The 26,355-nt window shown below is 40.0% G+C and overlaps 1 protein-coding gene across 5 annotated transcripts in view; it reads right to left on the bottom strand.

Annotated features, from left to right (window-relative positions):
- The window catches only part of VSNL1 (visinin like 1), a 92,208-nt gene extending 65,892 nt beyond the window's left edge, over positions 1–26,316 (bottom strand). The window contains exon 1 of one of the 5 annotated variants that reach the window (XM_027640954.1): positions 26,199–26,316. The gene's annotated coding sequence lies outside the window, so the exon portion shown is untranslated. Of the gene's footprint in view, positions 1–24,356; positions 24,373–25,255; positions 25,272–25,315; positions 25,469–26,198 lie in introns of those variants that run through there. The other 4 variants (XM_027640951.1, XM_027640955.1, XM_027640952.1 and 1 more) reach the window with 4 other exon arrangements.
- Between the last annotated feature and the right edge of the window lie 39 nt (positions 26,317–26,355).

Raw genomic sequence — 26,355 nt, 5'->3', positions numbered from 1 at the left:
GATCCAATCACAGAATCAGAGAATCGTTCAGGTTGGAAAAGATCTTTAAGAACACAGAGCCCAACCGTTAACCCAGCACTGCCAAGTCCCCCACTATACCCCTTTTGCTGTTTCATAATGCACAGGAGGTTCAAATCATAGTTGATCTCCGAGTCATTTCTCAGCCTTGACTAGTATCCTTAAAGGATATTGGAGCAAAAAAGGTCAAAGCTGGGAATGTATGAACTGGTCCTACTAGGACTGAATTTAGAAGTATTCACTATGCTTCCTCCTTTAGAAGATTCTCTTTCCAGAGCTGCCAATCCAATTCTGTCATAAAGCACACAACTGACTAAATGTAAAAATTACTTTAATGCAGACTGAGAACATGAGTTCTTTAGTACTGAATATCTCTGTTACATAGGCAAACTCAGCATCAAAAAGCAATAATGCATGTAACCATTACCTATTATTTCCTCATTAATTAGCACATTAATAACACTGCTCTTTGAAATCACTGATAGATAATATAGACAAGTCTCACAAACTTTTCTTCCTGGAAAAATGTAAGTATTTTTACAGATGATAGAGCTGCTAGCAAGGTTATATATTGAGGAGAAAAAAGAATGCATTCATTAATATTGATAGAAATTGCAAAATGAGTAAAAAGGACAAAGCAAAAGGAATGCTGGCTGTCTCAGAGGAGACTCTATGTCCCCAGTACAGGAACCTCATTATTATTTCATGATCTTAATGGCAAGCCTCTGAGCTTTGTGTATGTCCTTCATAACTAAAAATTAATTACAAACACAATCCAGTAAATCTTCGCAATGCAGCAACTGAAAGTCGTTAGCAATTTCTTCTAGTTTTGACTTCATTTATACAGTACAATAGTTCTGCAACAGAGCAAGGTAAAACATACAACTTTCCATGAGTCTCAAATATGAATCACAGCATATGGTCTTTCTGTTAAAAGATAAGCCAGAGGGAGGCAGGAAGGGAGAGAGAGAAAGCCTCTCATGCTAAAGGACTTCACAGTTTTATCATTTCATACATTAAAAATAATTGGAACAATTTCTTCCAACTGTTTTTCAATGAGGGCTCTATTGGAACAAATTTTTATAAAAACTGGCTGTTGCCATGCCATCACAAAACTGATAAATCGCTCAGCTGAATCTGTGTGTGCACACACGCTTTTTTTTTTTTTTGTAAAATAATAGAAGGTATTTAAAAAAAAAAAAAAGAAAGGAGCGACATACAGTCTAAATTTTGGTAGCATTTATCACGGCCAAAAATAATAAAATCTATACTGAAGAAAGGAGAGAAAACCGAATAGACCTATACAATGCACCACACATCTGTAGTACTACATCATCCATGAGAACTTGTGCCTCATCCTGCAAAGGACAACAGGCAAGGTACACAAGTCTACTGTGTATTGGGCTTTTTTGATTTAAAGAGATGCCTCCTTTTCAGATCACTTTCTAAAATTTTTTTTTTCTAGAACACAGCTCAGGAGTTATATTTTTGGTGATGACAAAAAAAAAAGTAAGCAACATTTTTGATCTGGATATCAGTGCATGAAGAACTCCTTCAGCAAAGTACATGGAATGCTGTTACAAAGGAACAACTCTGGGACAGGCCATAGCAATACACTGGACAAAATCACTGTACAAAAAAAAAGACAATGGTGATGCAGACAAACATATGAAAGAAAACAAATGAAAGCTATATAAGGATTTAAATTGTTAAGAAATTCACAAAAAATACTGTCTGAATTCCTTCAGTTTATCAACTACCAGGAAAAAGTAATTGATAGAGGTTGCTAAGCCCAGACAAGCTGACTCGGAAATCTTTTCAAAGGTCTCAAAATTGCAAATATAAAATATTAACCTGCAGTTCCATTAAATTGTCTAGGAAAATAAAATTTTGTTCTGATTCACTATCCACCTTTGTTAGATAAGGACCCCCTCGGGAAACTATTTTAGAACACCTAGCAAGAAAAAGGCATTATTGTAGGCTATGTATCCTGAAAAGCATGACATATAGCTCTAATTCTCAAGGGGTAGGATGTTTTTCCCTAACTTAGGCCTGTCTGTCATTGAGTTGACCATGGGAATAGTTCAGGTCTATGGAAGCAAACTACAAAGGTGCTGTATAAAAAAGGAAAAGTAAGCATAAAAAGATATGTTCATTTTAAAGCAGAGTTGCACTTGCAGAAACAACCCTGAGGCTCTTCTCGAAGTCAATCAGGGAGGATGTCCCCAAAATGAGGAGGGAATTGTTGGAGGTAAGCAAGGACAAAGAGCCTGGACAGCCTTCACACAGCTGTGCCTTTTGCAGCAACTGCTGCTCCCAGGTGAAAAGATACAGCAGTGGGTGAAATATTTTTATTCCCAACCATGATACTAAGCAGCTGTAACTGCACTGGCAGCTACCCTGGACTATTTAAGTCCATAGAATCTGGAAAGCTAGAAATATAAAACACTGCCTTCCTTGGCATTACCTCATGATTACTTCACTCATCACTGGAGAATGTGGAGGCAAAAAGGTTTAAGATAAAAATGGTTGTTGCTCTCTCTAATGATTCCAGAGTCTGAGAATGACTTTGGGGATGATATAATCTCCTTCATATTTCTTATACTTCTGCAATAAGGTGCAAAAATTAAACTGCTCCTAACAAAGAACAACAATATCCTAATGACAAATAGAAAAATATCCTTTCTATATAATCAATCACCCTCTTCAGCACTGAATTGCACCCACAGCTTTTTTAACAGCAAAACAGACATCTCCAGATAGCGATTCAGCAAGTAGATCTAAGACACTTCTCCTAGGATGGGATGAGTCATACTCTGGAGGTGCTGTTCTCTCTCCATTGACTCTCCAGACTGTCATGTCTAATAATCGCTGATTAAATTAGCTTTCCTGAATTTGTCTGATCCCTTTTTGGCCACATTTATATCTTGGTCTCCACAACATCCTGTGGAAATCAGTTTCATAATTTAATTAAATGTTATACAATAATTTCATTGGTGACCCTCTTTCTTGCACTGTGAGAAACAATGACTATTTCTTATTCACCTGCTCCTCATCAGGCATGAAACAGCCAGACCCTTTCTAGCCTATGCTCCACGTTCCTAACCAATTTTACTCCCTTTTTCTAGGCTTTTTACAAATTTACCAATTCTGTATCATACAAGTGACTATAATTACAGATACGATGCTCCACATGCTTATACAATACAATATGTTTCTACTGTCCAAGTACTTCCTAACCATTTAAACTGCTATTTGACATGAACAGGTGATTTCAGAGATCTGTCCTCATTAATGCCCAGTTCTTCTCCTGATTTCTACTAGTTAAACTATAGTCATGAACATACTTTGTCCCACAGACCTTACCTTCCTCCTTTTGCCAACAAATTCACCTGATATTTTATCTTCCCAATATGCAGTATTACATATTCACACTGCAGCAATTTATACTCTGATTTAAGTCCAACCGTTACCGGTAATCTCGAATCATACACAAACCTTTTCACTTCACTAGTCAACTCCACCAGTCATTTATGAATACATTTCATCTCTTCCCCCTCTATCCATAAATCATAAAAATGTGAGATAATTGTTTTTATGTCTACTATTTTTCACCATATTATGGGTATAGAAGTACTACAAATTACTTAGAAAATTCAAAACTATACAGAAGATGGCTTAAATATGTTGTTATCATTAAAGGCTAAAAACCTGACTAAATATTTCAGAGTCTTGTATTTTAACAGCCTAGGAAGAAGTGCCGTGATCATTTAGGACAGAAATAGTACAATTTCACACACAGATTCCTGTTTCATCTCCAGTCTTTGTTATTGAGTAAGAGTACAGCTTTTGGATAAGGCACCTGGTCTTGATTCAAAGCTTGAAAACAACAGACAATCTACCAGGTCTGTAGTGGGATCCGGCCCTACTTACGCTAAGTGCTGCATTGGTAGAGCTGTTAATACTCTCTGGTGTGACAACACAGGAGAAAAGTTAAAGGAAATTAAGGCTGCACCTTAGAAATAAGCTAAACAGTGGAATAAAATATAATAATAACAAAAAATCCCCAACTCCCCTGAACCCAACATCACGAAACAGAGTAATGTTAAAAACTATTGTGGCACTTGCCAGGAGTTTGGAACGTCTACTAAATCAAATCAGAGGATGTAATATAAGAACTGTTGCCCGCCAGAAGGCAAAGAACTCTTTGAGCTGGTTATACTTGTAGCACTTTTTTTTTCTTTCTTTTTTTTTCCCCCTGAACTACTCCCAAAAGACTCAGTATAAAAAGAACCTGTTACAGAATGCCCTCTGGAAGTGAACAAGACTCCAAATGATGGCCTTCTGGTAGCGATATTTTTCCATCTCCAAGACAAAAGAGAATACAGAACACATGGTATTCAGGATATCTGCTTTTTCATGGTGGAAAAAATCCCTTTATCTTTGCTGATCAGAGCAGCACTGTTACTGAGGCCAAGCAAAAAGGGAGGGGAGAGAGTGTGTGTCAAGAAACAGACTCAACAAAAAGGAACAAAAATCTCTTTTCTTACTTATAAAAAATCTGTATTATTTTTTGTGGGAAAATGTGCATATCATGGAATGGAAAAATGTATATTTCAAGGCAAGTAATATAAGGAGCAAGCTTTACAAAGACATGTAAGTGCTTCTACAGGTCTGGACTACTGGCTAATGTAGATTTGACTAATTGCCTTGTTTCATTTCTCTTCGAGGAAGTCAAGGTGATGTTCAGTATAAATCAAGCATCTCTCCAGTAGCTTGAGTGCTCTTAAGAAATCTCACCAGGTTCCTAAATAGCTATGCAAATCTCAAGTATTTAGTTGTTGCATTCCCTGCTCAAAATGCAACTTAAGCCATGTCACCTTTACTTTCCAAGCATATGACACCAGTATACAAAGCAGGTCAGACACTGAACTTCATAATGCTGGCCTGTGCATCCATGCCCTGTCTTACATGGTACCACTTCTTAACATTTTGAAGGTCCCAATTTCTCACACACTGCCACTGCGAAACATTCAGGTTGGCATTTGATTCTTCATAAAAATAGTCAAGTCCATGAATAATCACATGTCATATTAATGTTAGTCCTGGGGAACTGTGAGTGCCAAGCTGTGAGTGCACGATAACAGAGCGGGGTATGGAATGTGCCTGAACAGCCCAGTGAAATGACTGGCTACAGTGTTGCTGAAAAACAACACCATGTATATAGACGCACACACAGAAAAAACATAGGCCAAGCTGGTTTTATTATGTAGACATGCTTAGCATTAAGAATGCCTACACAGTATTACCATGGCTCTGTTGCAAATTGATTGTAAATCTCAGGCCCATGTTCTTCTTCCTTGTCCAATCTTTTCCTGTACTTTTGGCTCCCTGGCAGAACACTTGCCAAGCCAGTCCCATCACATCTGTACCAGCTCAGCCTGACTCTTTCTCCAACTTTCCTTCCCTCCTTCCTTCCTTCCTACCTGGTTCTTATTCCCTACCCACTACCAACTCTCATCACCCTAGTGTTTTATCTGTACTTTGACTTTTCCTTTTCGGTCTTTTCATCAGCAAAAGCAGTGAGAGCAGCAATGTTCACAGCCTGCAATGTAGATGCATAAGGGAAAAAAACAGAAGCAGGCTTGTTTAAGCTGCAGAGGAGTTCATCTGGGCAACATCTTATTGACATTTAAACAGTCTTGGCATCTTCAGGCACAAAGATAACCACTCCCAAAGAGCGGAGAGTGATGGATGCTCAGGTTGCCAGGAGGGCTGTCAGCATCTCTCAGAGAGGCAGCAGCCCAGTGGCAGGACTCAGCATGTTTAAATGATGCTGCACACCATACAATATTGGAGAGCATTTTATATTAAAAAACAGGTTGTAAAGTCTAGGTGAATTATGCAGCTTATAATTATGTTGTGTAAAGCGTAAACAACCCAAGGCAGCCATCAAAGAAACACCATGATTTACAGGTGGCAGGTGCAGATGCATGGGGGAAGGCCAGACTAATACAAATGTTTCCCTCACATGTGGGCAAACGTGGGGTTTGAAGATGTATGTGTACTCCTCTGGTACCCAAAATCACCACAGACTGCTCAGAGGAGACAACACTCATGGGGAAAGCCTCAGGTTTCTCAGTAGAGGCTTAAACTGAGGTTGTTTGTTTTTCCCAGAACAAATGCAGAAATGAACCTGACTGTTGCTGCCAGTCTGCCCCTGATAAAAAGATAAAATGAAAATGCAAAAGGCATTGGGGTCAGAGATGTCACTAGCATTTGTACTTTCTCTTTTAAAAACTAACTATGATTCCCAAGGAAACCTTCTCAGAACATCTAGGAAAAACTATTTTTAAGGTTAAGAGGAGCATTCAATTTATTCCTCTGCTCTGCTTGCCGTATATACCTGTTTCCAAAAAAAAAAGAAAAAAAAAATTAAAAAAAAAAGAAAGGAGAAAAAAAATCTTGGATCTGACAGGTATAGGAAAGACCTGAGGAGCTGCAATCTCCCAAACGACCAATTACCATCTTGAAGTTTCCATTAAATTAGTCCTTGCCACCAAATAAAGCCATTTGACAGTCTGTTTATTCTTCACTGATGTCATACTTGCACCCTATTCCAGTATCGGTGCTCCAAACTTTCTCAGAAATAATTTTTCTTTAACTTGAAAGGAGCTACATTGATTTATGACTCCAAGAACATGGCCAGAATCCAGAAACCATCCAACAGCCAGTTTTTAACTTAATCTGTTCCATAAAGAAACTGAATTAAAATGTTTTTATTATTATTAATGATTACAGTAAATAACAAAAATGTCACAATTTTTAAAACTGTCATACAACCAGAAACAACAGAAAACTGAGGAATTGTACTATTAATGTCAAACCATTTGAAATTATTGCAAAGAAAACCAAGAGAAGACTCTTCTCTAACGCAGCATCCACAAATCATGCACAGAACAGGGACATTATTATAGTCAGTGGCAGGGAACTTGATTAATCCAGGCTAATTCTACCTGGGTGGTAGCCATTAGCAATTGGATATCTAATCTAAACTAGTCATCAAGGCTCCAATGCTCAACGGAGAGAAAAACGGACCCAATTCACCAAGAGGCAATTCATCCCATACTAAAACTATATATACAAGATAAGTGGGATTAATTGCTCTCTGGAAATATCTGCTCTTGTCTGACTAACAAAAAAGCCTACACAATTAGACTAAACATTTAACTCCTAGACAGCTAGAATAGTATGAAAAAAAAAAATCTATTCCCAGAGCTCAGATGGAGTTGACTCTCCCAGGACAACTGTGCTTCAAGCACATCCAAACTGTGCTTCAAGCCTTGGCACTACCTGTGTGGTGAAGCCCAGTGAGGAGGCAGTGGACCTTTGCTGAACTTGTGGAACAAAATACCAGCTTGACGTTACAGCAGCCCCTGCAGAGACTCTTCCCAAGAAATTGTCTTTCAACACAGTCAGTTACCAACCTGTTTCAAACAGCAGATTTACTAATGAAAATCACACAGCTTTATGTTCTCTGACTTCTCTGAACATCTTCATATATTCATTCAGTTAACAAGCTTCTTTTGGATGAAAAATGGGGACTACGTTAACTTAATTATTTTTAAATGTATTTTTGATAGCTTTGAGAGGTTAGTACCACTGCTGACACTTCCATGGGGAATGGCTTAGTATTAACTGGCTCCAACCCTCGGTAATTAATCTACAGGAAAGAACACAAACATTTCTACAGTATTGTATTTCTATAATTCTATAAACTAGTTTTGTATACGTGTATCAGTAAAAGTTAACTTTAGAAAACAGCATCTATCTGGTGTTCTACTGCATCTACAATGCTTAGCTTGAAGGACCCAGAGATAGGTAAGTATCCTGAAAGTCTTACTTCTCCAAACAGCACAGGTCATTTTGACATTTTTTAAGAGGACTAATTTACCAGGCATCTAAGCACAGTGTAAATGAATTAAATGGGTTGAAGCAAATCCAGTCACAGCCAAGGGTCCCATGTTACTCTCTTTACTTCAGGTCTCATTATATGTTTCTCTAGATTCTTGTTTTTCTTAAAGAATTGTCCTATGAATATAGAACTGGCATGCAATCATTTTTAACTTCAGCCATACTTAAGCGTCTTTGATTTGCTTTCAACCATGACATATACTCACTTTGTCCTTGCTTTTGTTCTCTAAAGCAGTTTATAAAACTTGAAAAAAGGACTGCTTTGTATAATATGGAAAATAACTGTGCTGTAAGGAACAATACCAAGGCTGAAAAGCCTAAAATTAGACCTGTAAGCTTTGCTTTCATTGGCAGTGATGTGTGAACATTCATATTGTCCCAATCCCACATTCTACCTCTTCTATTCTTGCTAAACACACTACTTTCTGAAAAACACTGAAGTTTAAAATTAGCAAACATGTACAATTCAAGGGTATACTGACCTTGGTGATGGGGCTATTTGGATCACCTTTAGGCTTTAATAGTGAATTACAAGATCAGCTATTTTCAAAAGAAATGAAGAAAAAGCATTTGCAGAACAAAAAGCTGAACGTCTCTGAAATGGTGCCTGGAATAATCTTGTAATTTCTAGGTCGCTCTTTTTTTTCCCTCCTAAGAAAACTCAAATGCAAATCTAGTAGTTGTATTTTTCTACTCTGAAAGCAAGTTGGTGAGGAGATATGCAGTGTATAAAGTCACTGGTGCTGGGCAACATGAGACCAACAGGGATAATTTAGTCATAACAGGTTAGCATCTATGATATACCCATTCCCCTCTCAGCTATACTCATTCCGTTCCTACTGCAGTCAACAGGGGGAATAAATAAGAGAAAAATGTATTCAAAAGGTCAAACTTCATGGATTTTCAACTGAAGAAAGACAGAGAGGCTAAAGTGAAACTAATGCTTGCTACTGCCTTAAAGATAATTCAAGTAGTTGCTAGTGTAGTGTTTATTTTGAGTGTCTCCTCATGGAATTTCAGGATAAAATATGAGATTGGCAGTGAGCCTGAAGGGGGTATAGTCAGAGCAGTCCAATTTCAACAGACTATCAAGATGAACTGTTGGGAGTTATTTTACAGGTTTATGGCTATAGCTCACTCTGAAGCACAGTGTTATTAATATTTGTAGAGTACTATGATATAAATAGCAATACTACATCCACCACCTAGACACCTGCAGTATGCTCTGACAGAGCACTTTTTAGATAACCAAATACCATTAAATGCACCACAAATGCCATACTTGAGATAGGATATTAGATACAGATGTAACGCAACAGTTATTTACCCATCAAAAATGCTGATGTGGACCTGTAATGCAGAACTAACATTAGCAGCCTTAGGCACTAAGTCAGGGGTGATTTTCTGTCAGAAAACAGAACTAATTCTAGCACTGTTACAGCTAACATGGAGCCAAATAGTTTCCTGGGAGTTAGGACCAGGAAAAGCCTAGATAAAACTGGTCCTGAACTCTATTCATTGTTTCCCACTGGAAAATCTGTGGCCATAAAAAGTAATGTTTTCAAAGTAAGACAAAGAGCAGCTGGAGAATACTACTTATTTCATCACACTGATCTGGTCAGTATTTCCTAATGTTTCCTACACCCTGGAAATAGCGTAGGTTGTCCTTCAAGCTTCACTTACCAAGCAACAAACTCCACGGGTCACATGGTGGCATTTCAGACAATGTTGAGCTTTTGGAAAAAGAACTGAGGCTGATTGCACCACTGAGACAAAATGGAAATGTGAACCACCAATTGGCTCATGAGAGGGTTGTCATGGCATAGAAACCCTGGGAAAGGTAAATACACCTTTCTCTGGATCAGGAAGTTTTGTCCTAGTTCCAACCTCAGGATGAGGTAATTTCTTCCTGGGACAGCCCTTCTTTTGTGTCTAATAAAGCCAGGTAATTGCCTCCTGGATTTTGTGGGTAAGAACACAATGTGCAGTAAGACCATTTATGGAGCTGTGGTTTCAGTCTCAGGCTCAGCTTTCTATTCCTACATATAGAGAACTGCTTTTACTGCCTTGGTAACTGGTATTTTTCAAGTTTCTGTAATTCCTTCAAACACTTGTAATGATTCAATCATTATGAACAAGTCAATACTTGAATAATAGTTCAAATTAAAATTGGTAGTGGATATAACTACAAAAGGTATTCCTGAGAATTTCAAGGTGATAACATTCTCATTCCTTTCTTACTCTTCAGGAAAGTATCTTATTCATACAGTTATGTTTCCAGTGAATTCCCTACACTTATTTATACATAGAAATGTTTTGGAATAGCTTTTCCCAAAAAACATCAAGTAGTATTCCTCTTTGCTATTCACTTTGTTACAAAAATGTGAGCTCTCATTTTACACAGAATCACAGAATTTGGGTTGGAAGGGACCTTACAGATCATCCAGTTCCAACACCCCTGCCATGGGCAGTGACACCTTCGACTAGACCAGGTTGCTCAAAGCCCCATCCAAACTTAAAACTTCCTGGTATGTGGCATCCACAACTTCGCTGGGCAATCCATTACAGTGTCTCACCATGTTCAGAGTGAAAAATTTCTTCCTAATATGTAGTCTAAGCCTGCCTTCTTTCAGTTTAAAGCCAGTACCCCTTGTCCTATCACTCCATGCCCTCCTAAAAACTCCCTTTTTGATACTGGAAGACTGCTATAAGGTCTCCCTAGAGCCTTACACATACAATGTGTAAGATCCATGGACCTATATACTAACAGAAATACATATAGTATTATTTATTAGTTATGATAATGGATAATCAACAGTAGACTTTTTTACTGTGAGAGCGGTGAAGCACTGAAACAAGTTGCCCAGAGAAGCTGTGGATGCCCCACCCTTAGAGGAGTTCAAGACCAGGCCAGATAGGGCTTTGAGTAACATGGTCCAGTGGAAAGGTCCATTCCAACCCAAATGATTCTATGATTTTGTTGTAAGTGCACTGGAAGGAGATTTATCACATAAAAAATCAAAACTGTTAGATTCTACAATGAGCTGTAGAATTCTTTTTAAAATATTTAAATTAAATTAAATTAAATTAAATTTAAAAGAATTCCCACAGATCTCTAAATCCCCACACAGGCACACTTGTGCTGAATAGTTTATAAAATTTATATACTCCATACTATACCATATGGAGGTTCTACACAGAGGCAGGAGGTAGATTTGCAAATTCCTCCATGAATAATGTAGCTAAATATCAGTTAGGCTCTCCAGGAGACAAGTTACAGAGCAGAAGTAATGGCACAATATCCTGAGTCTGTGTCAACCAGACAAGTAAGAAACTTTTCCTCCAAGGTTCACACAGACCTCAGGGAAATTCAAGGTTAAACTTGTGACCTGGGTATAACTCGTGTGGGATCTTTGTTTCCTGGGAAAAAATGGGTTATCATTCAAGCTGTCTGTGCTATCTTCATGGTAGGTGCCAGCTGTCACTAAACTGCTGGTTGCCGAGGCGAGTTGTGCATTGGGCTCCTAAACTGCCCCAGCTCCTGGTTTGTCCCTGGGATGGCTCTTCCCAAAGCCCAAGGCAGACCCTGATGCTAGCTGGGTGTGCCCACACCAGATGCAGAAGCAGGACCTCAGTACCATCCTCTGTGCTTCACTTCACACCACGCATTCCCCAGCCAAGGAAATATTTATTTCAGTCCAAAGCAGTCTGACATAACAACGCAGAAGCACAGGAGATTATTACCTGACACAAAACCAGAAGAAATCATCTGATAAACTTCAGAGAAAAAACTGACAGGTTGAGTAAGCTTCATGCTAGTGAATATATTCCTCTCATAATCTTCTTTTTGAACAGCTTCTTCATCTGCTCACCCAGGAAGGGCTGCTTGCTGCTTCTCGCCAGCCATATTCTGCCTTTCCACTACTTGTGTCTTGTTTTCATTTTGGCTGAGTTGCAGACAGATATGGAGAAATCCTTGCAGGAGTGGCAGAGCGCAGGGAGCTGCCTGGGAAGGGAGGCTGGATGATCGTGTCCTCCCTGCTTGTTCATCTGCTCCCCTGGGAACAAGTTATGCTGCAGTGGCACATTAAGGCATTTGCTGACAGAAAAAATAAGTGAAGTATCAAGTGACTGAGCCCTTTCAGCTAGCCATGGGATGCAGGGCTGTTCCATCCAAAACAAAGTCCCACTACAGCTAAAGCCTACCTTTAAATTTTTCATTTAGAGGGATAAAAAGTCCCATTGAACAGTCTGAAGCTACAGAAGCGGAATAAAATTGGTAAGTTCTTTTGTTTAAAAGCAACCAGACTCTGATGTTCTACTTTTAGAAAACACACCTAATCTGGAAAGTTTGCTGTAAGATCTCCTGAGTCTTGGTGTGCTAAAAAAAATTGTGCAACCAGTTCTTACATATGACAGAATTTCTTCTTTTGTCTTCCACAATGCTGACTTGGCTGACAGCACTTAATAACAACTTAATGGAGCCTGAATTGACTTCTATCCAGAGTGACTGGTGCTCAACTGACTCCACTTTTGAATATTTTGCCATAATAATAAATGTGAAGTAACGATCAGCCACAGTTGGCCAAAGAAATAACAGATTTTTCAAAGGAAAAACAGGGAGCACACAACTTCTGGACCATTCCACATAAAATACATACTTTTTTGTTTTCTTTTGCTCTAGTACTTTAAAAAACCCTATTTTTACCAGGTCTTGGTCTTTACATTGTCACACCCATTCCCCTCTGAAACAAGCAAGAACAGATAACAGCCACTCCTGCCAACTCTTACTGCGGTGACAAATCTCAGGTACAACTCAGAGATTAGCAGCATGTTAATGAACTGGTTATGCCTGTTCACTGCATTGTACTGAGAAATCTTCATATTTCTGTTCATTCACAGTCAAAACAATTTCCAGGTAATGCTTCGTATGTCCAAGGGGTAAAGCTACAAATCCGGTCTAAAGTGGAATTTGGCTGTACATCACAGGAGAGCTCTACCACTTACCTGTATGGTATAAAGCACACAGGTCAGTTTCATGCCTCTTTTTAAAGGATAACTTCAAATCCAAATGAAAAACTGGTCTGACTTTAATTTTTCATAGTACTTTGACAACTCTGTGTGCATGGGCAATGAGCATGCTGACACCTGTGTTTCATTATGCCAAAGCCTAAGAAGGAAAAATATGTCAAGGACTATGGCTAAACTAATAATTAAAACTGATGCAAGAATTGTATGTAAATGCAATATAATGATCCAATTAATCCAATGTAATTAAAACGCAGAGATAACGGAGACATGCGCCTCCTCACTATATATTTAAAGAGACCAATCCATGCTCTGCAGCCCACTCCTCATCAGCTTTAGTCCAAGTGGATCATCATTATCACAACACCACCCGACAGATCTCAGCAGCAAAACCTGGGAGACATATAAATACCTGCTTATTTTCACTTCATAAATATTCCAAAATTAGACTGGTGGTGATACTAATGACTTAAATTTAAGCTATACAATAATTATTACTTTTAGTTCATTAATAATTTTGTTTAATTTTCAGTTCATCAACTACACACAAGCACTGCTTCTGTAAGAATTTATCAGATTAGCCAATATAACTAACCTGCACTGTTTAGCTTCCTACCAAGTACCTCAAAGAGCCAAGAAGAAAGACAAGCCGAAGGAAGAAGTCACAGTCAGACAATGATAACAACTCTGTACTCGTCCCATTGCATCATGGGAGGATGATTACACAGTGATTTTAATCTGACATAATCCAGTTCTGCTGCCAAAAAAGGTTATACTCTCCAAAGAATCATATTCATTAATGGAAATAACTCCTTGCCTAAAGCCTTGTGTATATCCTTGTATGGCCACGTGTAAGGCAAGATAAGAAAAAAATTGTCATGCCACTCCACCCAGAAAAGAAAGTAAGGGTCATTTGTGTGAGCTAAACCATAAAGAAATAGGGAAGGGTAATAGGAAAGTGAGGGAACAGGGAAAGTTTCCCCTTCCAGCAGATATGACCACATAGCCCTGCCAGGAAAGGCCAGGTTGGGCTGGATGGAGAGCTCAGCTCAAGTTGGTGCCAACGTTCATCTTCCCGCTGTCAGGAATGTAGATCATCTGGTGCTGGGGTAATCAGACATCATGTTTCACTCGAGACAGACCAGTGTCATACAAAAAGCCCAATGGGACACTGCTTACATCCAAATTTCTAGGTCTGCATCTTCAGTCTTTTAAAACTCCAGGGGCAGTTCACCAGCAGTTCTGATAGTATTTGTCTCACTGACAGATGCAGAAGACAATCATCAATCAGTGATACCCAAACTGCATGAGCAACTCTTCTGAGGAACAGATTGGTCTTTACTTATGTACAGGACTGAAATACTTCTAGCTTAGAGGGGAAAAATTTACACAATTGCCAAACGTTTTTCTACCTTGACTTGTAACAACCAAAAAATTTTCAAAGTTTTGTCCAGTCTATTTCAATTTATGCAAACTGAGTTCCTCCCATTACAGGACCTTCATTATAGCACTGTGATCAAGCACATATATAACACAGGGTCTACAATTCACTGTGAGAATCAGAGTTTTGGATTCCATCCTCTGCTTTGCCATTAATTGTCTAAAAGCTCCTGGACAAGGTATGTTTCTGTCTTCTGCATGATCATGTAATACAATGTGAATGAAATCATGTTAAATTCTATAAATTTGCCAACACTGTAGTTGTTATATCCCATTCAAAACTGACATCAGCAGTGAAAAAGTACATGGCATGTTTGTATTTAATACAAATGCAAAACAACAAGCAACTTGTCACATAAATTCTTCAAAATCAAGGCTCCAAACAGGTTTTTATTTCAGAAAAGCAGGATTTTTAAAAGCAGCTGTTCAGTCATAAGATCAATGAATCATATGATGAGAGAACATATAAAGTCTTATGCAAATACTTCAAATTTTATTTTTTAGTCCTTCTCCTCACTTAGTTTCATGTACCAAATGCCTCTAGATGAGCAAATTCCCCTGCACCCACACAGAGCTCACTGCCAGAGAGAGCCTGCACTGGGGGTGTTTCTCTGGTCATTTTTAGGACTTACTTGTATGTGACTTAAAACCATCTCCATTCTCCTTCCTCTTCTCCAACAGCAACATCTATCACCCATCTGACACACAATATAAGAAAAGTTATCACAGTGATAATAGTTATTGGCATCTCAGTAAGGCTCCACCTGAGCACATAACTCAAATGCTTCTGCCTTAGCCCAGTTCTGATACATCTTGTCTATCATTATATCTGAAGAGGCAGTTCAGAGAAAAGTGGTGACAATCCACTGGATTTATCACTAAATTGGATGTTTACTGCAAATTCAAACTTTCCCTGCAAAGTTTTCTCACAACAGCTAAAAACTCATGAGAAGTAGTGAATCTACTAGTAATTCTCACATTAATCACCCTTTTTGTGAGAGACTGTCCACTCCTCAGTCTTTCCTAGATGTTGACATCTTTGCCTTCTGCTAACTTCAAATACTATCCTACTCTTTTTCCTCACTCCCCCCTTCCTTCCTGATTCATTCAGAATGAATCTTCCTAGCACTGAAATCCTCACAGATCTCATCCTGCCTGCATCTCTGACATGATTCATGATCACAACTTCTCCTTTTCCCCAAGTCTCATCTCCTTAAGGCTATGAGCTTGCTGAACATTTACACCTACATTTCTAGTCAACTCAGTGTGTTCAAAGCAACAGATTTCCCCATGTATTTAAATCTAATCACTCACAGAAGTATTTTCGTGGTTCAGGATGTACTTTGCACCATGCAAATCCACTCCTTGATCCAATTTTTTTCCAGCAGGGATCAGATCAGCACACAGAATGAGTCCTCACACGTGTATGGCCTTGGACTTTGGCCCAGCTACTTCAGGATAGGACTGATTCAGAAATCCCCACTTCACATTTAACTCCATGGGAATTTTTAATAATGAAGCACCATCAAGTCATCCTTCCATGTGTTTGTAAGATTTTCCAAGGTCAGTACTTGTAAATGATGCTGCTAATGCTCACTGATGGCATACACTTTTTCTCACTGGACAACCACATCTAACTCACTTTTACTGTAATTTGAACTTTTGAAGTATGGCAAGTTATCATAGCATAGTTGAGATGGTGACTTTGTCCCTATAACTTGTGTGAATTTGCTACCTTTGTGGGGTTTTTTTGTTTATTCTCACAGATTCAACGTTTATAGAAGAGCACCTCATTAGTCAAGTGTCCAGAGTGACACCACAAACTTTGTTCATGCAGAACAAACAAACAAAATTAATTTCTGCAGAATTCTTGAAGGTATTTTCAAAGGAAAACAGAAGTACAAGGCTGACATGGCTACGAGCTGCTGTGTAGGTCTTACTAGAATTGGGAATCTCCTAAATTACTGAGTGACAAAATGCAGTGTTGCAGAAATAAGGGAATACGTTAGTTGTCTCACACAGCTTTGGATGTTGAAGCCCTTCTGAATATATCAATGCTGTCAACAGTAAATAGTTGGGTTTCCTGGGCAATACTGAGAATTACAAGCTCCAGCTATCTCAGTTACATATAACACCAGAACAACCTTGAACGCTTCGTGAACTCTTTCTTTTATCTGGAGATGGGCTGACATTGATATATTGTTATTGGTCATCACTAATACACTCCTGTTAGCAACAGGGAGATGCAAGCAGCTGAAATGAGTCACATATTGCAAGACCTTGCAGTTTATATGGAAGAAAGTGCAATTTTAAAAATATCTCTGTCTCCTCAGCCGTCTGTGCAACGCAAGACACCCACTAAAACTCAAGTCATAGTCAGACACAGTTAATTTTCATATATTTGAAGCACATGAAGTTACAGCATTAACTTTTTTATTTTTAATTAACTAGCTGTATTTCACCAACATTAAATAAGCAATACAAAGTAATGATAGGACTGTTTGACGCTGAAATAAAAATTACTCTAGTATTTGATATTTACCATGGATTTCTCATGCAACAATTCAGAACCTTGTTATACTGTTTTCATTTATTTATAGTTGCACATTATACAAAAAATCTATATGCAATTACAAATACTTGAAGCAGGTAATAATGTACAATAATGTATCCCACAAATAATAACAAAAAAATACCAAACAGTTCTCTAGCTCATTCTCCTGTAAAGAAAGCAAATTGCTTCATTTGTAGAACTTGCATTAATAGGTTTTGTTAAGGTAATTGACAACGCAGATGTTACGGCATTAGGTGATAAGAACATACCAACAGAAGAACATTTTATAACAGTATGTAAACATAAAAAGCATAGAGTATGTTATGCTAAACTGTTGTGACATTTTCAGTCCCCTATGTTGAATCTTCATACCCCAACATTCCACAACCCAGAAAGAAAAAAATATATATATACACAGGTTGTGTTTCTACTATGCAGATTTACAAGAACATCTCGGGCCTTGCACCACAATACAGAATATTAAGGTACCGAAGAGAGCGATTCCACAGACAAAGCAGACAGACACATAGAAAGAACACAGCTGTATTCAACATCTGTTCACACTGTACTGTGATTGCCTACAGACCTCTCTTTGAAAATACCAGACACCTGGTATATATCTAGAGATATCTGGATACAAATCCAGCTGTTTAGGACATATTTTAGGGTGTATCTACAGTACAGTCCAACAGCTGGAGACGACTGTGCCTCAGCCAGCTTCAAACTCACTGGCTTCACCACTGCAAACAGCCCCACCAGGGCCAAGCAGAACGTGGTGTAACCTGCTCAAGGGCGATATCAGCCATGCTAAGCACTGCACTGCTATGTCTGGCTTGCTGCAGGTACATCATATATTGGGTTTAGAGCTAGTCTGATTAGGTCAGCATACTTCTTTCACAACCTAGTGACTGCAGTATGAATGTATCCTAATTAGCTTTGCAGGAGATAAACTCAGTTGCTGCTATGGATTGGTTCAAAGTCACTCCATGAAATCCCTGAACTTGCACTTTATCTTTCTGCACAGGTTGTAGGTATAGTATATCTTACATGTTGTTAAAATTTTAATAAAAACATTTACCTTTATAGCACAGTACATTCAGCTGCACTTTCTAGAACATATAAAAAGGCCAAATCTCGTTTAATAAAGCTCACAGTTTAAAAAGCAAACACAAAACCACAGTTAAAATGCAAGATGAAGGAGGCATCCACCATGATGAAACAAGCACAGCCAGGTATTGTCAAGGAGAGGGAGACTCTTAGGCAACAGGAGACCTTTGGAGCATAATCAAAGATGACAGGAAGCAGAGCCAGAGAGAGAGGAAAAAAGGGATCAGTAAAAGCTAAGGATGACATAAGACATGAGGCAGAGCTAGTACGTGCTGATACTTCAGGATTACATTCTCACATAACAGAATGGGAAGCCTGATTGAGTAATGTTCACCTCAAACCACACAGAAACAAGTATTACTTACTGATCTGTGTTCCAGTAGCACCTCTTTGTGGTAGACATTTTAGAAAAATATAAAAGCATCACAACCCCTTCCAAACCTCCTATCTTCCCAAACAGGAATTAAAATAAACAGCCATTGAACTAAAGAGCTGAGCACTCACTCAGTATGGGGGGGCAACTCTTGTAAACAAAACTTGTTAATGAAGAATGATAAAGGCTATTTTGTGATCTTCTTACCATACCTGAGGAGGAAAATGGATCCTTAGAAGCTACTTGTCTTAAACACTCTGGCATTTCAGTAATACAGCTGTATTGTTAGAGTTTCACTGACAGAAGGAGGCAAGTGTATTTTATATACTTTTATGTGTATGGGAAAGACAGTTTGTGATTATTTGACTATCTTTATGTAAGGATGCATGATATAGAAGTTTTAACAAGGTAAAACATTCTGACTTCAAGGCCAAAAATCTTCTAAATTTTCCCATTCTACATGGATGCCAAGGACCAGATTTCAAGTCCACTGGAGCACACTGTAGAGCATTCTTCAACTTTACAATGTGGTTGATGTGACCTATCCAAGTAAGATGCAAAAAAACCCCAAAAACCCCAGGTGAAAAACACAGGTCATACTTTGGTAGACATCTGAAGATACAGTCTGGTTTGCCAAAATTGCCAGTATAATCAGGTGCATCAAACCAAAATTCCTTTTCAGGCTATCATCCTTTCAAACTGAATGCCTTCTATGCCATTCAAAACAGGCATTTCAAGATCATTCCTTAATGTTGGTACGCCTTTGTATCATCTGAAAAAAATGTATATGTAAAAGGAAAAATGGTTGCTTAAAAAAATACATTATATATTCTGTTGTAATGAAAGAACATCGGGTATGTTGATATTGACTGGATATGTGCTATATATTAACAATATTTGCACGAATAACTTTTTGCATCATTATTCATTATATAAGCTGATTTTATTTTCAGTGCTAAGACCTTGTAAAAATGTTCACTTTCGCTAACCTGCAAATCAATTTTTTCTCTACATATACCAACTTCTACTAAAAAACAAAAGCATTTTAATTCTAACTAATAATATCTCAAATTTCATTCTCTAAGAGTCTTCAGTTACTTTGTACTTCTAAATATAGCAGATAACAGCACAGAGAAATATGCTGTATTGTAAGAGCTTTTATAAATAAGATTTTCTAATTTTAGAAGACTCCATTCTGAATAAAGTCTAATTAAACCACATATTCTCTCCAATGCAGTCCACAAAAAGGATAATATTCAGCTCCACTTGCTGCTATTTGATTCCATCTTACAGTGAATGATTTAATATCTGCTTTTGAGTAAAAATGTTTTCCATGAAGTGGAACACTAATCTTTCATTAAAAAAAATAAATTCCAGTAACATACTGCCTTTGTGAAATTATTTTTATATATTCAAATTAAATCATAGGTACTTTACACACACTTGGCTCAACAGCTGACCTATTTAAGATTAATATTCTTTCAACTACTTTGGGGATTGATTGGTTCAAGAACTCTTAATGAAGACCAGAACCAAGACATGAGGCATATGTTTTAACACTAAGGATAATTAATTACTGAAAAAGCTTAGAGAGAACTGAGATAAATTTTCCATTTCCCATAGTCTTTAAATCAAAACAGACTTAAAAAAAAAAAATGCATTTCATGAATAGGAGCCTAGATAGAGGAGTCGCCAAGTCAAATGCTACGGACTCTGCTAGACGCGCTTAAAATGCTCACTATTCTCCCTTGTACAGTTAAACATTTATGAATATAAAAGGTTTCTTCTCCAGAATACAACTTCCAATTTAGCTACAAGTTAAAACTAATTAATTTTCATCAAAAGGTTTAGAGCCTTATATTTATTAGTCTAAAAGCTCTGTAAAATTACTGTCACAGTTTTCTTCCTGAGTATACATTTCAACTTGTACAGTTAAAGTTTGAACAACCAAGATAATCCCATCAGTTTTTATTATACTGGTTGATTCAACTCACTGGGAGTTAAAATTATACTATATTTTTATACTTAACTATGGTATGAAAATACCTTGATAGGATCACGAAAAAAAAATTCAACGCCACTTATAAATCCTATGATTATGGATCTCAGTTTTTACATATTTTCATAAATGAACTTTGAGAAAGTCTAAGTTAGTGAACAAGAAATAGGTTAAATGATTCTTTCTGGTACTTAGTAGTGTTGAATAAAAACAATTACGCTTTTCTGAAATCACCGATTATTTAAAATTAAATCTGCTTTAAGCCAAAAGTGAATAAAGGTTCATTTTAACTAAAAATTTTAGTATCTCATATATATATAATAGTGTAAAAGGTATACAAATCACCATTACAGCTTGTTTTTTTCCTGCACATCAGTTCAGTCTCTTGTAATGCTGATTATGTAGACAATCTTCCTCAAATGGCTTTGTGATGATAAAATGATTCTAAAATTCTTTATCTTCCTAGTAGGAAATTATTTTATTATAATTATCTTAAAAGATACACTTGGTCACCTCAACTTATCACTTCCCATTACTTCAAAATTCATATGTTGTTGACAAACTCAAGAATGTAGCAATCTCTTGCTTTTTCAAAACAGTGAAACCGAGATGCACTCTTAAATTCTTACAGTCTGGTATTGAATGTGAGTCCATGGGGTTTATTTCAGGGAAAAAAAATCTTAAATAATATCTGTAATGCTTATTCCTTTGTCTTTGATATCATAATTTTAAAATACATCATGCTTAGATGCAGTTGTCCTTTCACTTCCAAATGAGCACTGCTTATTTCAATTAGCTGTGGTTTTACAAGTTATTTTACAAAGCATATTCTGTTCCTTAACCTCCTCAGGAGAATAATCACAAAGAAAAACAGCTTGATATTTGTATAAACACATCAGTGAAATTGACTGTCAAGTGATTTTTATCTTTTCCTCTCCTTCAACTGCCTCCTTGACACTACTTACTTTTTACAGCTTTAAGCTATGAGACCATCTCTAATAATCTGTCTTAATTTCCTACATGTGTATTACTGTCCTTTGAGTCACATTCACATCCAAATGTGGAAAACCTCTTGAAAGGAGAGATCCTGTGGAAAACATCCACATAGCTTAAAAAAAAAATAGAATTGAAAACAATACATATGTATTCTTAGCAATTTATAACTTAAAAAGTAATATGGATTTGTAGCACTACCCCAAGATTTTGTATTCCATGAAAAAGTATCCTTTCTATCATCTGCTTCGTTATCTTTGGAAAGGTTTATAGCTATTACTCTCAGAACAATAGTATAAAATTCAAAAGATAAGATTCTCTCTTTCTACGAAAAAAGACAAGGATTGGAGCTGAGGTAAGAAAGCGCCGCCCTGCGATGGGAGCCCATCTGGATCCTTACATCTCACAGCACTGCATATGCTCAGAGCCTCCCCTATTCGTGCCGAATTCCTGTACCACACAACACTTTCAGCGGTGTCATGTAGGGAAGCTGTAGAGTAACTCAGGGTCTTTCCCAATAAAGAAACAAACAGTGAAGAGGATAATTGGTGAGGAGGAAAGTGATCTAAAGACGCAAGGAAAGCACAGAGAAAGAAGATACAAAATTACGCTCCGGAAGAAGAAAGAAAAAGGTCGAGGATTGTAGAGAATGGCAAAAGGTATGCAAATGCAGGTAATGGGGACCCAGAAGAAAATGGGGACAGATGAAATGGTCTAGGTTCATTAGAGTGAAGTCTGAGTCAAAATTAGGCATGAGGAATAATCCAGGAAGATCACACAGTTGCTTTTCTCTACTAAAGACAAAATCGAAGCAAAGTGCAAAATCCACGGGCAATCAAAACCACTTGGAGACAAGTTTCTTTATAGACTATTTTAACGACAAAGGGTATTTAGCCCCAATCCACACTGGCAAGACAATATGTATTAAAAACAAAAGGATGATGATCAGTGTTGACAATATTGAACATCACAGACGAGAAGCACAGTTGCTCAGGGTAAGTGCTATGTGCTTCAATTCCAAGTACTTAAAGAACAAATTTGTCTACCATATTTTAATTTTTCTAACTCTGATTTTAATTAGTGTACATTGCTGTTTGATTCACAATTAGAGGATGAGCAGCACTATTTGACCAATTGAGATAAAATTCCGAAAATCCAAGGGAATCTGCAAAACTCCTGAGTGTGAGGCACAGATATAATACAAAAAAAACTTAGGAATGCGTAATGAAGGCATAACATTAGAATTCCAAAACTGAAAAACAGAACCAGAACAACAGCATGAAGTGTAAACAATTTTGGAATCATCTACAACAAAGTTCATCACACTCGTGTTAAAAGGAATCTCTATTCTTAGATTTAGATCCCTCCTACAGCTATATCGAGTGTATAGATGGAAAGAAAAGTCAAGAGGCCTCTACTACTCCAACACAGTGAAAAGAGCAGAAATAGAGACACAACAGTACGGTGCTGCAGCCCTCAAGCAGGACTGTGCTGCAGGCACACCAGGACCTCCCATGTCCCAGACATGCTGCAGTCACCAGGATGTCACACCCTGGGACACATGCAATGTCTTTTCCAAACAGCACCAAAGCCAGATTCATTTCACTGCTTCCATCCTACTCAGGCAGCCTGATTCCTTCTCTCTGCTCTGCCCTACCCTCACCCCCCACATCCTGGTTAGACTTCACCTTATCATTCTCGGCAGAGCATTATCTTCTTTCTGGCTGCTGCTGTGGTGTGGGACCCACAGCAGTGGAGACATCTTTGGCTTTGCTCGGTGGTTGTGAGTTACATAACACTGTGATACTCCCAAGTAGATGTCGCTCGACAGAAACAGCTGATGTGCTGGCAATAGCTGGACTTTCCAGAACAAGAACCATGTTGAAAAATCAGTGGTGCAATTCTGTGTGCAGACATACCTTTGTATGGGGCAAAACTGGGCAACCAGAAAACTGATTAAATATTGCAGCTCTATGTCATAAAAGTTTGTGGATAAATAACAAGATAAGGATTCAGTCCTTAATGAAAAGGCAGGAGTAATACATAACGAAAATGAAGAACACGTTTCCTTAGTTTTCCTTGACATCAACATTAGCCCAGACTACTTCTCGCTTTGTTAGAATGGAGCAAAACGTAATTAAAGTTTTAATTAGAACTGATCGCAGTCCACAAACATGAAATGTATTGTGCTGTTCGAACACTGTACTGGAAGATCTCTCAAGTAAACTGATGTTCTTAAATGAACTATGTTCTTTAAAAAGGAAAGGCATTCTGTCAAGCAATAGGGTAGTAGTGAAAACTAATGACTCTGAAAATGTGTCACAGAAACAAATACGAGTAAGCATGTGTTCTGAAAGGGCCAGTGATTATGTATTTTACAAAGACTGAGCTTCCTCGCACTTATTTTTCTCTGTGATTAATCTGTTCCATATCATATTCCAGTTATAAAATAGGTACAGCTTTTTATTCTTCATAAAGAGGCGGTGATACCTCTTAGATCTACTTTCCAATGCATGAAGGAAGAGAATGCCTATCCAGAGACACACCAGTAAGAAAATATTGCTAAGAATATTTTGCCATCAGAATTGCTGGGAGAAGTACCAGTATCTCTTAAACCCATCTGTTACATTAAGATCTTCTGTACAAGAACACGGAATTTATTAATACATTTGGCCTTTTGGTAATTGGCCAAGCCTCTAATGTCCAACTAATTACCTATCAATTTTAATGAAAAAGGTTGCTGTTTTCATCACCCCGTTATCTGCAAGTTTCCTTGTCAGCCGAAAAGCCTGGCGGTGCAGGTAAAACCCCCTCCCTTCCCCGGCCTTGCTGCACCGCTCCGGGCGGTGCGGGATTTCGGAGCGCAGTACCTCCGCAGCGGCTGGAGCTCCGCACGGACCGGTTCGAGCTGCCCCCCCGCCCGAGGAAGGAGGAGAACCCCGTCCCACCCCCGCACAGTCCCTAACAGGCTCCTCCAGGGGCGAGAAAGTGGGGGGTCTACAATTGCGTAAGATCAGCCCCTCCCTCTCACTCCTCTCCCAATCTCCGACGGTTTATCCGCACGCTGGAGGCCGGAGCAAACACCCCGGGGGCAAGTCAAGGAGGTGCCGGGAGGGGGAAACAACCATCAGAGGAAAGGCTCATGGCATTGAGGACAGGATGGAGAGTTGGGGGGGGGGGGAACCTTGCAGGTGGATTCATGCAGGGAGGGGACCACGGCTGGGAGGAGAGGGGCGTTCCCTGGTGGGGGCAGTGGGGATAGCGGGGGACTCCGGGGGGTGGGGACACCCCTGGGCGGGCAGGGGAAGCCTCGTACCGGCGGAGCCGGCGGCACGGGCAGCCCTGCGGAGGGTAGCGAGCGGCGGGGCACGGCGGGACTCGCGGTGCGCGGGGACCGAGATGTCGAGGAGGGCGGCAGTGCCGGGGGTCCCTTCCAGCAGCCCCCTCTGGAGCCGGCGGCGGGGAGACCGCAGAGCCCCCATGTCCCGGCGCGGCACCCCGGGCGCAGGGACAGCGTCCCCACCGCACTCCCGCCGCACCGCGCCGTCGGGATCCGGCCTTTCCCGGCGGGGGCTGGAAGAGGACGGAATAGAAGCCCTCGAGGCACTGGGCAGGCGTTCCTCCCCTTGCCCCACACACAGAGCACGTCTCGCCGTGGGCGAGCAGCTCATCTCCAAGCGATGCTGGCGCGCAAAGTTGCGCCGGCCGAGCAGCCCCCGCCCGAGTTCCCTCCCTCCGCGGCCGCGCACATCCCACAGAGCCCCCGCACTTCGCTCCGCTCAGGTCAGCAGGGAAAACGCCTCCCTCGCTTTCCGCCCCGGCTGCTCACGATCTGCCTCAACCTGCTCCTCCTTTTGTTTTGATCTTTGGAAATGAAATTCTCTCTCCTGCCGTCTCCTTTCCCTCCTCCTTCTCACGCCTTCGTGTCGGAGATGCCCGGGATCGCACACCAGCTTTTGTTATCTCCTCCCACCTCCATCTTCACTCCGACTGATGCCCTAGTAAATAGCAGGAGCGCGGCACCTCCGCCCCTCACCTACCCCGCGCCCACCAGCAGACACCTCGCGTGTTAAATATATTAAATGATAAAATAAAAACACCCCTCACAGGCAGTAAGAAAAGAGACAGAGCGATCCCATGGATAGGGAGCACTTCTGCCTAGCCTAAGGTGTGATGACCTTGCGAGGGCTGTTCTGGCGCTTGGTTTCGCATGATCTTTTTTTCCCTATTTTTCTTTTTATTTCCCTACTGGGGAAAAAAAAAAAATCACGCCCTTTTTCGCTATCGCTTTTCAAACCAACACGAACGCCAAAGACTCCCACTTCCACCAAAGCGTTTCCAAGTGCAAATTGTTACGCGACAGCTCAGCTCTCCCTTTTGATGCTGTCGGTGTTTATATCTGGATCGGTGCGGGATTCGGTCCCTTCTCTCTCAACATGTTCGCGGCAAAAATCGCCGCGGGTGCGATTTTCCTCCATCTCGCCACTGGAACAACAACTCCCGCACACGGAGCACACGAGCACCCGACCAAGTTTCCCGGCGAGGATGATCCCCGAGCGCTTGAGGAGCGCTGAGGCCGCGCAGACTTCCCGGGAGGAGCAACCGCGCGCAGGGCACCCCGACCCGGCACCGGGGCAGCGCGGGCGGGTGCGGATCCCGGTTCCCCCCCATCCAGCCCTCCCGCCCTCCCCGGCTGATCTCCCCGCACTTACAGCGGGCGCGGGGTGTCGGGCGGTGCGGAGGGAGGGCGCTGGCCCGCGGGGTCCCGCCGGGGTGCTGGGGCCGGAGGGACACGCGGCGCCGCCTGTGGGTGCGCGCCCGCCGCCGCCGCTCGCGCCGCAGCTCCCGGTGCGCGCCCCCGCCCCGCCC

This window comes from Corapipo altera, unplaced genomic scaffold, assembly GCF_003945725.1.
Source record: "Corapipo altera isolate COAL_440 unplaced genomic scaffold, ASM394572v1 46, whole genome shotgun sequence".
Lineage (NCBI taxonomy): Eukaryota > Metazoa > Chordata > Aves > Passeriformes > Pipridae > Corapipo > Corapipo altera.
The sequence above is the reverse complement of the archived record's forward strand: the minus strand, read 5'-3'. Positions and strand labels throughout refer to the sequence as shown.